The sequence below is a fragment of the Lutra lutra genome, chromosome 1 (genome assembly GCF_902655055.1).
Source record: "Lutra lutra chromosome 1, mLutLut1.2, whole genome shotgun sequence".
In the NCBI taxonomy this organism is placed as follows: Eukaryota; Metazoa; Chordata; class Mammalia; order Carnivora; family Mustelidae; genus Lutra; species Lutra lutra.
Genome location: NC_062278.1, coordinates 46,987,343 through 47,004,108, shown reverse-complemented (window position 1 = coordinate 47,004,108; position 16,766 = coordinate 46,987,343). Strand labels below are relative to the sequence as shown.

The 16,766-nt window shown below is 34.1% G+C and overlaps 1 pseudogene; it reads right to left on the bottom strand.

The window, feature by feature from the left end:
• Positions 1 to 2,048: 2,048 nt before the first annotated feature.
• On the bottom strand, positions 2,049 to 13,895 carry LOC125095042 (olfactory receptor 5AC2-like; annotated as a pseudogene).
• Between the last annotated feature and the right edge of the window lie 2,871 nt (positions 13,896 to 16,766).

Here is a 16,766-nt window from a genome sequence, read left to right as displayed (position 1 = left end):
AGAATTTAAGAGATTGTAAGAGGATATAACAATAAATTATCAGAATAGGGCTCTAATCAACAGTAAAGAAAATATAATAGCAAAAATCAATCCTAAATTATGAAATAAAAATATCCTGTATTATTGTTAACCACCAAGAGAGTAAAATTAATCAGAATTTTCTGCAGTCAATAGTATTTTTCAAAAGAATGCATTCAGTTGTCTAACTTTTTTAAAAAATCATTTGCCAGCGAAAACCTATAGGAATAAAACTGTAGACCTATAAAAATGAATTAAATATTTTCATTTATATTCATAAGTCAAATAATAAATTTATGTTGCTTACTATGTCCTCTTAGATAAGTGTTTTGATGTTCATTGGAATTATAGGAAAAAAATCTAAATATAACTTTTAAAATACTTCAAAAAAGAGGACCATTTTCACTCCTGCTTCAACAACTAGAATTTAATTTTTATTTTCTATGAATCCTCCTTTCCTAACCACAGTGATTAAACAAACAGACTGCTCAAGGAACATAATTAAGTCTTCCCAAAAAAAGAAAAAGGAATCGATATCAATCCTATTATACTGAAATAAATTAGTCTATGTACTAATATCGTCCTGCCACTGAATTAGAAGTAAATTGATGGCTGAGATCATAAGAGCCTAGTCTCAGCTTTGAGACCACTACCTCAATTTTTCCCCTACATCAGTATATACTTAACCAGTTTCTCATCCTTGTTCTCTGCTTTGCCTTCTATCTATTGTAAGGATAGCAACACAATCCCTATGCAAATGTTTACCAGGCTTACTATTGCAAACAAAATAATCATATAAATAGAGTAGTACAGGATATCTATAATATTTGAGAAAGATTTATCTTGAAATATTTCCAAATCTGAAAATTCCTGAATACCATTGTATTATAATGTTCTGTATGAAAGTTAGTGTGTGTACTTCTAGATAGATTAAATTTTGATGCTCCACTATTTAATTCAAACCAACTTCCTTTTTTTTAATTGTTGTTACTAAGATGCACCAATTTTTAAATATTTTTTATTTAAATTCAATTAATTAACATTAAATATTAGTTTCAGAGGTTGAAGTCAAGTGACTCACCAGTCTTGTATAATACTCAGTGTTCATTACATCACTTGCCCTCCTTAATGTTCTATCACCAGTTACCCCACCTCTCCACCTCCCTCACCTCCAGCAACACTCAGTTTGTTTCCTATGATTAAGAGTCTCTTATAGTTTGTTTTCCTCTTTGATTTTGTCTTATTTTGTTTTTCCTCTTTTTCCCTATGATCCTCTGCTTTGTTTCTTAAATTCCACATATGAGAGAGATCATATGGTAATTGTTTTTCTCTGACTGACTTATTTCGCTTAACATAATACCTTCTGGTTCCATCCACATCATTGCAAATGTCAAGATTTCAATATTTTGATGGCTGAGTAGTATTCCATTGTATATACATATACCACATCTTCTCTCTCCATTCATCTGTTGATGGACATCTAGAAGATGCACCGATTTTTTAAACCTCGTTTTTCTTAATTTTCCTCATTTTTATTTCAGAAACTTTTTTTGCCAAAAATCTAAGTCTTTTTTTCATTTTATCATGTTGTGGTAAGCCATCACAGAGTCTTATTAACATGCAGATCTAGTTCAGTGAGCAAGGATCAGTCATGAACTAAATTTGATTCCCACTTACATAACAGCCTGTTACTGTCAGTTATTGAATGGAATTTGAAGGAGTCCCTTAAAGATATCAAATTTTCAGACTAAATGCTCCCATAAAAAATTACAATATTTTTAAATAAATCAACTATTGGTAATATGAGTCATAACTGGACCCTCATCCAAGTAAACATTGTGTTAACCTGAGTTCCTTCACCCAGTGCCCAATAACTACACTGACAACTAGCTCTTTAGTAAAAGGGCAAGACCATGGCTAATCTGCAAGACTTAACTTATTTTTGCAAAGAGTGAAAAGAGAAACAATTTGAAATTTCCTTTGGGAACTGTTAACTTCTTCATAGCTCTTCTGAAGTCACCTATAACCTCTTAATTTCTCCCATGAATCAGGCTATGCAGAAAGCCAATTGTATATGAAATATTTATCAGTTGAGTGCAGAGTCTGCTGGACATTATCACTGGATAAAGCAAGGAGTTACATACGGTTACATAGTGGCCATAGGCCATGACTACCAAAAGGAAACATTCTGTAGTTGCATGGAACCAAAAAAATAAATTTGGGGGCGCCTGGGTGGCTCAGTGGGTTAAAGCCTCTGCCTTCAGCTCAGGTCATAATCTCAGGATCCTGGGATCGAGTCCCACATCGGGCTCTCTGCTGAGCAGAGAGCCTGCTTCCTCCTCTCTCTCTCTCTCTCTCTGCCTGCCTCTCTGCCTACTTGTGATCTCTCTCTGTGAAATAAATAAATAAAATCTTTTAAAAAATAAATAAATAAATTTGGGTGATGCACTCAGGTAGGGATTTCGTTGCATCTTGTCTAAGAAATCGGCCTACATCCTGGGTGTTACAAAGGTTGAAGTGCAGCATCTACAAAGGCTGAAACCACCAAGAGGGAAGCACGTAGGCATGTGAAGATGGGAATCAGTCTGAGGCTGCACTCCATAGTGATGAGGTAGATGACCCAGAACATGAGGGAAATGGAGGAACTGCAGCGGTGATTGCTCTGTAAGTCCTGTGAGGACAAACTCAGTTACTAAAGTCTTGTTTCCTTCTGACATATACACACTTGATCACTGTAATGAGAAAATATGTATCAAAGAAATTTACTAAAGATAACACAAAATAATGACATTTTGTTTGCAAATTACATTGTACCTTAGTGTTGTTTTCCACTTAATTAGTATTTTTTTATTTTTTATTTTTATTGTGTTATGTTAGTCACCATACTGTACATCATTAGTTTTTGATGTAGTGTTCCATGATTAATTGTTTGTGCATAACACCCAGTGCTCCATGCAATCAGTGCCCTCCTTAATATGCATCACCAGATTCACCCATTCCTCTATCCCCCTCCCTTCTGAAACCCTTTGTTTGTTTCCTGGAGTCCATAGTCTCTCAAATTTAACTTTCAGCCTATAGTAGGATGGTTTAAAAATTCTTTGTTTAGGTATCTAACCCCAAAATTGAAAAAACCTGAAATAAATGCAAATTTTGAGGCAATATTAAAACTATGTGGAAGACTATCACAAGTAGAAGAGATGCAAATGTAAAACTCTTGTATGTGGAAGAGAAATAGACTAATAACTTTTACATAGGTATGACCATGTAATAATTTTTATTACATAGATTCATAAACAAAGGGAAAGGACAAAAACATATTTGAAATATATTCTGCATATATAGGGTTAATACTTATAAAACACACACATACACATACACAACCTCTTACAACTAGGTAAAAACAAGTTAAATAACCCAATGGAACAAATGGGAAAAAAATACGAAGAGACATGTTTATGGGAGAGTAAGTTGACTTGACCAATAAATATATGAAACAATGTTCATCCTCCATATTCATTAGTAATATTTTAAAATTGATACATCATTTTCAGTTGTGAGATAAACAATAAACAAAAATGAGAGATAATATCTACTGATAACAGGAAAGTGAGAAAAGAAGCATTTTCTACTGTAGCTGGTAAAAATACAAATTCTAACAGCCTTTTGAATCTGACATTATCTGTCAAGATTAGAAGTTTATATAAACTTTGATCACCAATCATTTTTATTAATTAATTTTATTATGTTCAGTTAGCCATCATACAGTACATTAGTTTTTGATGTAGTGTTCAATGATTCATTGGTTGTGTGTAACACCCAGTGCTCATCACAACATGTGCCTTCCTTAATACTCATCACCTTGTTACCCCATGCCCCTCCCCTCTATAACCATGTTTGGTTCCCAGTCTCTCATGGTTTGTCTCCCTCTCTGATTTCTTCCCATTCAGTTTTCCCTCCCTTCTCCTATGGTCCTCCACACTATTTCTTACATTCCACATATGAGTGAAATCATATGGTAATTGCCCTTCTCCGCCTGACTTATTTCATTCAGCATAATCCCCTCCAGTTCCATCCATATTGATACAAGTGGTAGGTATTCAACCTTCCTGATGGCTGAGGAATATTCCTTTGTATATATGAATCACATCTGTATCCATTCATATGTTGAAGGTCATCTCGCCTCCTTCCACAGTTTGGCTATTGTGGACATTGCTACTATAAACATTGGGGTGCAGGTGCCCCTTCTTTCCACTATGTCTGTATCTTTGGGGTAAATACCCAGTAGTGAAATTGCTGGGTGGTAGGGTAGTTCTATTTTTAACATCTTGATGAACTGCCACACTGTTTTTCAGAGTGGCTGCACATCTTGATTTCCCACCAATAGTGTAGGAGTGTTCCCCTTTCTCCCCATCCTTGGCAACATCTGTCATTAAATGACTTGTTAATTTTGGCCATTCTAACGGGTGTAAGGTGGTATCTCATTGTGGGTTTTTTTATTAACATATATTGTATTATTAGCCCCAGGGGTACAGGTCTGTAATATATCAGGCTTACACACTTCACAGCACTCACCATAGCACATACCCTCCCCAATGTCCATAACCCTCTCCCTGCCCTCCACCTCCCAGCAACCCTCAGTTTGTTTGTGAGATTGAGAATCTCTTATGCTTTGTCTCCCTCTCCATTCCATCTTGTTTCATTTTTTTCCTTCCCTACCCCACAAACCCCCCACTCTGCCTCTTAAATTGCTCATATCAGGGAGATCATATGATAATTGTCTTTCTCTGATTGACTTCTTTTGCTCAGCATAATACCCTCTACTTCCATCCATGTTGTTGCAAATGGCAAGATTTCATTTATTTTTATGGCTGCATAGTATTCCATTGTATATATATATACCACCTCTTCTTTATCCATTCATCTGTTGATGGATATCTATGTTCTTTCCATAGTTTGGCTATTGTGAACATTGCTGCTATAAACATTCAGATGCACGTGCCCCTTCGGATCACTACATTTGTACCTTTAGGGTAAATACCCAGTAGTGTGATTGCTGGGTTGTAGGGTAGCTCTATTTTCAACTTTTTGAGGAACCTACATGCTGTTTTATAGAGTGGCTGCACCAGCTTGCATTCCCACCAACAGTGTAAGAGGGTTCCCCTTTCTCTACATCCTCGCCAACACCTGTTGTCTCCTGAATGGTTAATTTTAGCCATTCTGACTGGTGTGAGGTGGTATCTCACTGTCTTTTGATTTGAATTTCCCTGATGCAGAGTGATGTAGAACACTTTTTCATGTGTCTGTTGGCCATCTGGATGTCTTCTTTGCAGAAATGTCTGTTCATGTCCTCTGCCCATTTCTTGATAGGATTATTTGGTTTTTGGGTGTTGAGTTTGATAAGTTCTTTATACATTTCAGATACTATCCTTTTATCTAATATGTTGTTTGCAAATATATTCTCCCATTTTGTCAGTTGTCTTTTGGTTTTGTTGACTGTTCCCTTTGCTGTGCAAAAGCTTTTGATCTTAATGAAGTCCCCATAGTTCATCTTTTCCTTTGCTTCCCTTGCCTTTGGTGATGTTTCTAGGAAGAAGTTGCTGTAGCTGAGGTCAAAGAGGTCCTGCCTGTGTTCTCTGTAACATGGATGGATTCCTGTCTCACATTGAGGTCTTTCATCCACTTTGAGTCTGTTTTTGTGTGTGGTGTAAGGAAATGAAGTGGTCCAGGTTAATTCTTCTGCATGTGGCTGTCCAGTTTTCCCAACACCATTTGTTGAAGAGAGATTGTCTTTTTTCCATTGGACAGTCTTTCCTCCTTTGTCGAAGATTAGTTGACCATAGAGCTGAGGGTCCATTTCTGGGCTCTCTATTCTGTTCCATTGATCTATGTGTATGTTTTTGTGCCGGTACCATACTGTCTTTGATGATGACAGCTTTGTAATAGAGGTTGAAGTATGTAATTGTGATGCCACCAACTTTGGCTCTCTTTTTCAACATTTCTCTAGCTATTCGGGGCCTTTTCTGGTTCCATATAAATTTTAGGATTATTTGTTCTATTTCTTTGAAAAAAATTGATGGTATTTTGATAGGGATTGTGTTACACATGTAGATTGCTTTAGGTAGCATAGATATTTTCACAATATTTTTTCTTCCAATCCATGAGCATGGAACATTTTTCCATTTCTTTGTGTCTTCCTCAATTTTTTTCATGAGTACTTTATAGTTTTCTGAGTAGAGACTCTTTGCCTCTTTGGTAAGGTTTATTCCTAGGTATCCTGTGATTTTGCGTGCAGTTGTAAATGGGACCAAATCCTTAATTTCTGTTTCTTCTGTCTTGTTGTTAGTGTATAGAAATGCAACTGATTTCTGTGCATTGATTTTATATCCTGACACTTTCCTGAATTCCTGTACAACTTCCAGCAGATTTGGAGTGGATTCCACATATAGTATGTGGGTTTTGGGTTTTCCACATATAGTATCATATCATCTGCAAAGAGTGAAAGTTTGACTTCTTCTTTGCTGACTTGGATGCCTTTAATTTCTTTTTATTCTCTGATTGCTGAAGCTAGGACTTCTAGTACTATGTTGAATAGCAGTGGTGATAATGGACATCCCTGCCATGTTCCTGACCTTAGCAGAAAGCTCTCAGTTTTTCCCCATTGAGAATTATATTCCCTGTGGGTTTTTCATAGATGGCTTTGATGATATTGAGATAGGTACTGTCTGTCCCTACATTTTGAAGAGTTTTGATCAAGAATGGATGCTATACTTTGTCAAATGCTTTTTCAGCACCTGTTGAGAGGACCATATGGTTCTTGTTCTTTCTTTTATTAATGTATTATATCACATTGATTGATTTGTGGATGTTGAATCAACCTTGCAGCCCTGGAATAAATCCCACTTGGTCGTGGTGAATAATCCTTTTAATGTCCTGTTTGCTAGTATTTTGGTGAGAATTTTCGCATCTGTGTTCATCAAGGACATTGGTCTGTAATTCTCCTTTTTGGTGGAGTTTTTGTCTTGTTTTGGGATTAAGGTAATGTTGGCCTCATAAAATGAATTTGGAAGTTTTCCTTCCCTTTCTGTTTTTTGGAACAGTTTCAGGAGAATAGGAATTAATTCTTCTTTAAGTGTTTGGTAGAATTCCCCTGGGAAGCCGTCTGACCATGGACTCTTGTTTGTTGGGAGATTTTTGATGACTGCTTCAATCTCCTTACCGGTTATGGGTCCGTTCAGGTTTTCTATTTCTTCCTGGTTCAGTTTTGGTAGTTTATATGCCTCTAGGAATGCATCCATTTCTTCCAGATTATCAAATTTTCTGGCCTATAGTTGCTCATAACATGTTCTTATAGTTTGTATTTCTTTGGTGGTGGTTATGATCTCTCCTTTTTTGTACATGATTTTATTTATTTGAGTCCTTTCTCTTTCTTTTTGATAAGTCTGGTCAGGGGTTTATCAATCTTATTAATTCTTTCAAAGAACCAGCTCCTCGTTTTGTTGATTTGTTCTATTGATTTTTTGGTTTCTATTTCATTGATTTCTGCTCTGATATTTATTATTTCTCTTCTCCTGCTGGGTTTAGGCTTTCTTTGCTGTTCTTTCTCCAGCTCCTTTAGGTGTAGGGTTAGGTTGTATACTTGAGACCTTTCTTGTTTCTTGAGAAAGGCTTGTATTGCTATATATTTTCCTCTCAGGACTGTCTTTGCTGTGTCCCACAGATTTTAAACAGTTATTTTCATTATCATTTGTTTCCATGATTTTTTTTCAATTCTTCTTTAATTTCCTGGTTGACCCATTTATTCTTTAGTAGGATGCTCTTTACCCTCCATGTATTTGGGTTCTTTCCAAATTTCCTCTTGTGATTAAGTTCTAGCTTCAGAGCATTGTGGACTGAAAATATGCAGGGAATAATCCCAATCTTTTTGGTACCTGTTGAGACCTGATTGGTGACCCAGGATTTGATCTATTCTGGAGAATGTTCCATGTGCACTAGAGAAGAATGTGTAATCCATTGCTTTGGGATGAAATGTTCTGAATAGATCTGTGATGTCCACCTGGTCCAGTGTGTCATTTAAGGCCTTTATTTCCTTGTTGATCTTTTGCTTGTATGATCAATCCATTTCAGTGAGGTTTGTGTTAAAGTCCCATACTATTATTGTATTATTGTCAATGGATTTCTTTGATTTTGTTATTAATTAGTTTATATAGTTAGCTGCTCCCATGTTAGGGGCTGAGATATTTAAAATTGTTAGATCTTCTTTTGGACAGTCCCTTTGAGTGTGATATAGTGTCCTTCCTCATCTTTTATTATAGTCTTTGACCTAAAATCTAATTTATCTGATATAAGGATTGCCACCCCTGCTTTCTTTTGATGTCCATTAGCATGATAAATTGTTTTCCACCCCTTACTTTAAATCTGGAGGTGTCTTTGGGTCTAAAATGAGTTTCTTACAGACTGCATATTGATAGGTTTTGGGGTTTTTTTTTAATCCATTCTGATACCCTGTATCTTTTGATTGGGTCATTTAGCCCATTTACATTCAGGATAATGATTGAGAAATATGAATTTAGTGCCATTGTATTGCCTGTAAGGTGACTGTTATTGTATATTGTCTGTATATTGCTCAATATTGTATATTGTTCCTTTCTGGTCTACTACTTTTGGGCTCTCTTTGCTTAGAGGACCCCTTTCAATATTTCTCATAGGGCTGGTTTGCTGTTTACAAATCTTTTAGTTTTTGTTTGTCCTGGAAGCTTTTTATCTCTCCTTCCATTTTTTTTTAAAGATTTTATTTATTTATTTGACAGAGAGAGAGAGAGAGATCACAAGTAGGCAGAGAGGCAGGCAGAGAGAGAGGGGGAAGCAAGCTCCCTGCTGAGAAGAGAGCCTGATTCAGGACTCGATCCCAGGACCTGAGATCATGACAAGAGCTGAAGGCAGAAGCTTGTATGTCTTCTTTGGAGAAATGGCTGTTCATGTCTTCTGCCCATTTATTGACAGGATTATTTGCTTTTTTGGATATTGAGTTTGATAAATTCTTTATAGGTCTTGGATACTAGCCATTTATCTGATATGTCATTTATAAATATGTTCTCCCTTTCCATAGGTTGCCTTTTAGTTTTTTTAACTGGAAGGTATTATGCTGAGTGAAATAAGTCAATTAGAGGAAGACAATTACCATATTGTTTCACTCAAGTGGAATTTAAGAAATAAAAGAGACGATCATAGGGGAAGGGAGAAAAATAAAATAAGATGAAATCAAAGAGGAAGAAAAACCATAAGAGTCACTCAACAATAAGAAACAAACTGAGGATTGCTAGAGGGAAAGAGGGTGGGGAAATGGGATAACTATGTGATGGGCATTAAGGAGGACACTTGATGTACCTGAGCACTGGGTGTTATATGCAACAGATGAATAACTGAAATCTACATCTGAAACTAATGATGCACTATATGTTAGTTGAATTTAAATAAAATAAGTTAATAAATTAAAAAAAGAAAAAAAGAGTAATGTGAAAGAAACATCTCCATGTTGGAATAAAGGAGACAGTGTTAGCTATATATATTATATATTATGTCGTTTAAGGGCTATATCACAGCCCTTATTCCCTCACAATTGCATGAAATTTTAAGAGCTATGTGTTATAGACAGCCACCAAACTCAAGTTTAGGATTATCTTCATTATGCAAAGTTACAAATAAGGTAAATACAAGCTACATGGCTCTCTGGATTCTAAAGTCTCTGAATTATAAAATAAAATTTAAAGCTATTGAGTCATCCTTATCATGATTAATTTTTCCTATTTACTTCATTTTTCTATGAATTACTTATGAAATTTTGTAATAAATGTTTCTTCTCTACAATATATCATCCTTTCCAATCCATCACATTTTGATCACTGATTGAGAAAAATCTCAATGCCTCACTGGAATTTGAATTTCTTACATAGATATTTAACATAGATACTTTGTTATCTAAAGACAAATGGCAAAACACTAAGTAATAGAAAATGTAGAAATCACTGCACTCTCATCCGGTTCCCAGAAAACATTGGGAAATTAGAAAGTGATGGTTTTCCAGAAGCAATGTCAAAAATGCAGAAATGAGGCAGTGATTGCTGGCATACTGATTTTCATCAATAACTTTACATGATAGATATATATATATATATTACTTCTATTTTCAAATTTGTTCTTTAAAAAACAAAGGGTAAGGAAGAAAAAATAATCCTTCTATGCTTCAAAAGATTGCCCTGTAGGATGAAATCATATTCATTCTACAGGGCTTTGTGAGTTAATCATCATTTCACCCCTACAACTAGCTGTAAGAATTAAAAACTGCATTTCTAATCCACAGGGATTACTGTGAGACATCTATACAGAACATCAATGAATAGGCTTCAGGAAGTAATTGTTTTCCTTTTTCTTGGTTCTCTTAATGACGCCATCATCCAAATACCTACTTTACCTGTTCCTTTGAAAGTCTCAAAGGTACCTTACCGTTACTATGTCTAAGTTTGAAATCAAAATCTTGTGTTATCCCACCTGAGGTCATAGTTGAATTATATCTATTATACCTCTTACCTGTTAATAGTCAAGCCCCAGTTCTCCCTCCTTCAGTCATAGCCAACCACAGATCTACTCTCTGTCTTTATAGTTTTATAGATTTTGGACATTTTACATAAATAGTATTTACAGTGTGTGGTTTTACTGACTTCTTTCACTTAGCATAATGTTTTATAAGGTTTTTATATTGTAGCTAATAACAGCACTTTATTCTTCTACATTGCTGAATAATTCTCCATCATACGATTTTTTTTTTTTTTTACCCATTCATTAGTTGATGGACATGGGTTTTCACTTTCTGGCTTTAATGAATAATGTTACTGTAAAATTCATATACAAGATTTTTTGTTTGGACATATGTTCTAATTTCTTTTGATGCTATTATAAATGGGATTATTTTTCTTAATTTTATTTTTTGATTGCTAATTGCTAGTGCATAGAAATACAATTGATTTGTATATCAATATTGTATCCTGCAACAATGCTGAATTCATTTATAAGTTCTATTTGGTCTTTAGCATATTCCTTAGGATTTTCTATACAAAAGATTGTGTCATCTACAAACATATTGTTTTTTTTCTTTCTTTCTTTTCTGACTAGGTAACTTTGATTTGCCTGATTCTAAGATCATAAGGTGTATTTTTAGTTTTATTTTCTTGTGATGTCTTTGCATTTGTTATCAGGATAGTGCTGGTTGTCATAGTTCAGGCTGCTATAACAGACTGTCATAGACTGGGTGGATTACAAACAACAGAAATTTATTTCTTACAATTCAGAGAAGTCCAAGATTAGAGTTGAGTCCAAACATGGTTGAGTTCTGGTGAGAGCCCTTTCTGGTGAGAGTCAGTGCAGACCACTGACTTCTAGTTGTATCTTCACAAAAGAGCAGGGAGAGGAAGCAAACTGTCTTATGACTCTTTGAAGGGTACTAATCCCATTTATAACTGCATCACCTATGGTCTCATCAAATTCTATTTACCTCCAGAAAGCCCCATCTCCAAATACCTTCACCTTGAGGGTTCAATTTTAATACATGAATGGTGTGGGGAGGGGAACAAACATTTTATCTGTAGCACTGGCCCTAGTGAATGAGTTGGGAAATAATCCCTCCTCTACGTTTGGAAGAATTTGTAGAAAATCACTATTAATTTTTCTTTAACTGTATGGTAGAATTCACCAATAAAGCCATCTGAGATTTTCTTTGTGGAAAGTTTTTAAAAGTTACTGATTCATTCTCTTACTAAAGTTTATACAGATTTTCTATTTTTCTGGAGTTAGTTTTGGTAATTTGTTACTTCCTACAAATTTATCCATTTCCTCTAAATTATCTAATTACTGGTATGGGGTTGTTCATACTATTCTTCAATAATTCTTTTCATTTCTGTATAGTTAGTAATGATATCCCCTTCTTGATAACTGACCTTAATTGTTTGGTTGTTGTTGATGTTATTTTGGTAGAGGGAAGATTTTATTATCTTCATATTTTTATATAAAAATGATGTTACAAAGCCATTGTTATAGGAGGAGAATAACTCATTTTCTATTGCTGCTGCAAAATTACCACAAACTTGGTAGCTTATACAATACAAAATATATTATCTTATATAGTTCTGGATGTCAGAAGTCCAAAGTCAGTATCACTGGGTTAAAATCAATGTGTTACTGCTAGTGCCTTCTGGAAGTGCTAGGTGAGAATCTGTTTCCTTGGCTTTTTCAGCTTCTGGAGTCTGCTTTCATTCTTTGGTTCATAGCCCCTTCCTCCACCTTCAAAACCAGCAATATAGCCTATGACCACTTTTCCATTTTCACATCTCTTTCACTGACCAGATCCAGGAATTTTCCTCTCATTTGAAGGATTTATGTGATTAAATTGGGCTGCCTGGATAATTCTGGATAATCTCCCAATTTCAGAGTCTGTACCATTGATCACATCTGAAAGACCTTTTTGCCAAAAAGGGAAACATATTCATATGTTACTGAGATTGGGATGTCAGTATCTTTGGAGACCACTATTCTGTCTCCCACAAAGAGATAATATTTGTAATATTACAAATATCAATATTTGTAATTCGTATTTTTTCTCACAATACATATTCTCCTTGGTATATAATTATATATTTGCAATATGTATTTTTTCTTTTGTTTAAATTTGAGTATAGGTGACACACAATGTTAAATTAGTTTCAGGTGTGCAATTTAGTGATTTGACAAATTTATACATTATGCTATGTTTACCACAAGTGTAGCTACCATCTGTCTCATTACATTTCTATTACAATATCATTGACTGTATTCTGACCTTAGTTTTTTAAATCATCTCTATTTTATTCTTGGTCAGTCTAACTAAAGAAATGTCCTTTTTTTTAATCTTCTCAAAGAATCAGCTTTTGGTTTTGCTAGTTTTCTCTATTATTTTTCTGTCCTCTGTTTCATTAATACTTGGTCTTTTCTCTATTATTTGTCTTCTATGCTTGTTTTGGATTTATCTTGTTTTTCTTTTTCTAGTTTCTTGGGGTAGACGTTTAGGCTGTTCTTTTCTATTTCTTTCCACTTTTACAGCTATAAATCTCCCTTTAAGTTCCTACCTTTAGCTATATCCTGTAGTTTTGTTGTGTTTTGTTTCCATTCATCCCAAAATATTTTCTAATTTACCTTTTGTCTTGAAGTCTCTTTTGTCTGATATTAGTATGACCACTCCAGCTTTCTTATTGTTGCTATTTGAATCATATATCATTTTATATTTAGAAGAATTGAAGCCATTTGTGTTTTTGAATCTAAAGTACATTTCCTGTAAACAGCACATGGTTGTATCTTGTTTTTATGGTGATGATAATGATGATGATGTCCAACAATCCTTGCCTTTGGGGAATTGTTTAATCTACTCATATTGAATGTTATATTGATATAGTTGGATTTATTTCTGCCACTTGCTTACATCTTGTGTCATTTTTCCCCCATCCCTTTTTTGTTATCTTTTTCATATTAAGTGGATATTTCCTAGTGTTTCAATACTTTTAATGATTTTTTAATATATTTTGAGTGATTTTCTTAGTGATTGGTCTAGAGCTTATAATATGTATCTTCTCTTATCATAATCTACTTCAGACTTATACTAATTTAAGACCATAGAGATAAGAAAGAAATATACTGATATATCTATATGTTACAGACCCATTGTTACAATGATTGCTTAATATAATGTTTTGACTCTTAAGTTAGCTGTGACATAAAAAAGCAAAGAAAATATATACTTATAAAATTTGTTTTATTAACCTTCTTAATTACCGTTTCTGGTTATCTTCAGTTACCATAGAGTATAATTTCTTTATTCTAGTATATGTTTGTTCCCATATGTTACCTTTGGTTCTGGTTGTCAAATATATTACATTTCTATGCTATGTATATATACATAACATAGAATGTATGTTCTATGTATATATATATATATATGTATGTAAATATATATACATAACATGGAATGTTATGTATATATACATGCATACATGTATATGTATATGTATGTATATGTACATATATGTACATATATATAGTAATACATATATAAACATAATAATTCAATTTCATACATATCATTTAATGCATTGCTTTTTAAATTAGCTCACAAAAGACAGGAAAAGAAAAAAGTACTATGCTTTTTTAATTAGAACATAGTTACCTTACTGCCACTCTGTTATTTTGTGTGGATATAAGTTACTGTCTGGTATTACTTATTTTTAGCCTAAAGAATTTCCTTAATTAAGACAAGTCTACTACTACTAGGTATGAATTCTCTCATTTTTTGTTTATTCTCGAATATTTCTGTCTTACCTTTATTTTTACAAGATAGTTCTGCTGGATAGAAGATACTTGGTTGAGAGTTTTTTTTTCCTCTAAGTGCTTTGAATATATCATCTTACTCCATTCTAGTCTTTATTGTTTCTGAGGAGAGTTGGCTGTTAATCTTTGTGGTTCTCTTATACATTATGAGGTATTTTTCTCTTTCTACTTTCAATATTTTTTCTTAATTTATGACTTTCAACATTTTAAATATGTGTCTAGAGATAAATCTCTGTATTTATCCTACATTGAGTTTGTTAAGCTTCCTCATTGTGCATATTGATCATACACATTTTGACCATGTTTTTCATGGTATTTGGAAAGTTGTGCCAGTCTTTGAGGGTTTATCCTATCTCCTGTAAGCAGAATCTCTGTCTTAGGGAAGAGAATAGTGTAGGATAGAAAAGTCACTTTTCACCAGCTTCCACCCATATTCTCTCTATGGAAGAGAACCTATAAAGGTTAGGGGTATAATGGCAAAGACTGTGCTACCACTTTGCCAACACCACTGCCCTATATAAAATTCTGGAGCATAGACCTGGGGGAAAGGAAATCTTTCAATATTCTCTGAGTGCCAGATCCACTCAAAATACCTCTTCAACTCTAATATCTGGAGGAAATACCATTTAGCTGCTAAGTTTGCTGGAATAGCTCTTTGACAACATAGATTTGGATGAGTGCAGTACCCAACTCAAGTTTCATGGACTTCCATACTTCTTACCAAGTTTTCATATATTTTGTTAAGTGCTTCTCGATTTATTGTAAGCACTTTGTTCATCTCCAGAGACTTTGAATGATCGCCCTGCTAATTGAGCCATGTTCTTCACATCATTCTGGCAGTCTCCCTCCAAGAAAGATGGGGGGTTTTTTTGTCATTTACATTTATCCTATTTGTCATTCACATCACATCACATCACATCACTGAAGAAATTAAGCATTTGGCCACTTGGATTGACATCAAATACTGTTTTTATTACTTATATCTATGTGTGTAAAAATATAGCTAAGATTAGTGTGATCAACAAAATCTGTGGAATCATATTCCTATCATCATCTAAGGCTCAGGAAAAATGACATATTTTACAATTTAAATATTTTGTTCTATCTACTACAACATGCTGCCATATCTAAAAATAGAAATTTCTGGAATAAGCAAGTAAAACTTTCACTATGTGCAGATGACATGATACTATATAGAAAACCCTAAATACTGCACCAAAAAACCACTAGACTGATAAATGAATTCAGTAAGTTTGCCGAATACAAAACCAATATACAGAAATCTGTTGCATTTCTATACACTAATAATGAAGCAGCAGAAAGAGAAATTAAGAAAACAATCCCACTTACAATTGCACCAAAAAATAATAAAACACCTGGGAATAAACTTAACCAAGGAGGTGAAAAACCTGTACCCTGAAAACTTTAATGGAAAGCATTGACAAAAGAAATTGAAGATGACACAAATAGAAAGATATTCCATGCTCATTAATTGGAAGAACAAATACTGGTAAAACGTCCATAGTACCCAAAGCAATCTACAGATTTATTGTAATCCCTTCAAAATGCCAGCAGAACTAGAACACATTTTTTCCACAGAACTAGAACAAATAATCCTAAAGTTTCTATAAAACCACAAATAGCCCAAATAGTCAAAGCAGTCTTGAAAAAGAACAAAACTGGAAGTTTTACAATCCCAGATGTCAAGATATACTACAAAGCTGTAATATGGTACACATAAAATAGACACATAGATTAAAAGAATAGAATAGAGAGCCCAGAAACAAGCCCATGATTATACAGTTAATCTTCAACAAAGGAGGCAAGAATATGCATTGGGAAAATGACAATCTCTTCAACAAATGGTATTGAAAAAACTGGACAGCTACATGCAAAAGAATGAAACTGTATGACTTTCTTACAGCATACACAAAAATAAACTCAAAATGGGTTAGGTACTTAAATGTGAGATCTGAAACCACAAAAATCCTAGAAGAGAGCACAAGAAGTAATATCTCTGACATTGGCCATAGCAAAATTTTTCTGGATGTGTCTCTTGAGGCAAGGAAAAATAAAGCAAAAATAAACCATTGGAACTTCACCAAAATAAAAGGCTTCTGTGGAGCAAAAGAATAGTCAACAAAAGTAAAAGGCAGCCTACTGAATGAGAGATGATATTTGCAAATGACATATCTAATAAAGGGTTAGTATCCAAAATATATAAAGAACATCTATAACTCATCATCCAAAAACTAAATAATCCAATTTAAAAATGGGCAAAAGACAAGAACAGCCATTTCTCCAAAGAAGACATACAGATGGCCAACAGACACATGAAAAGATGC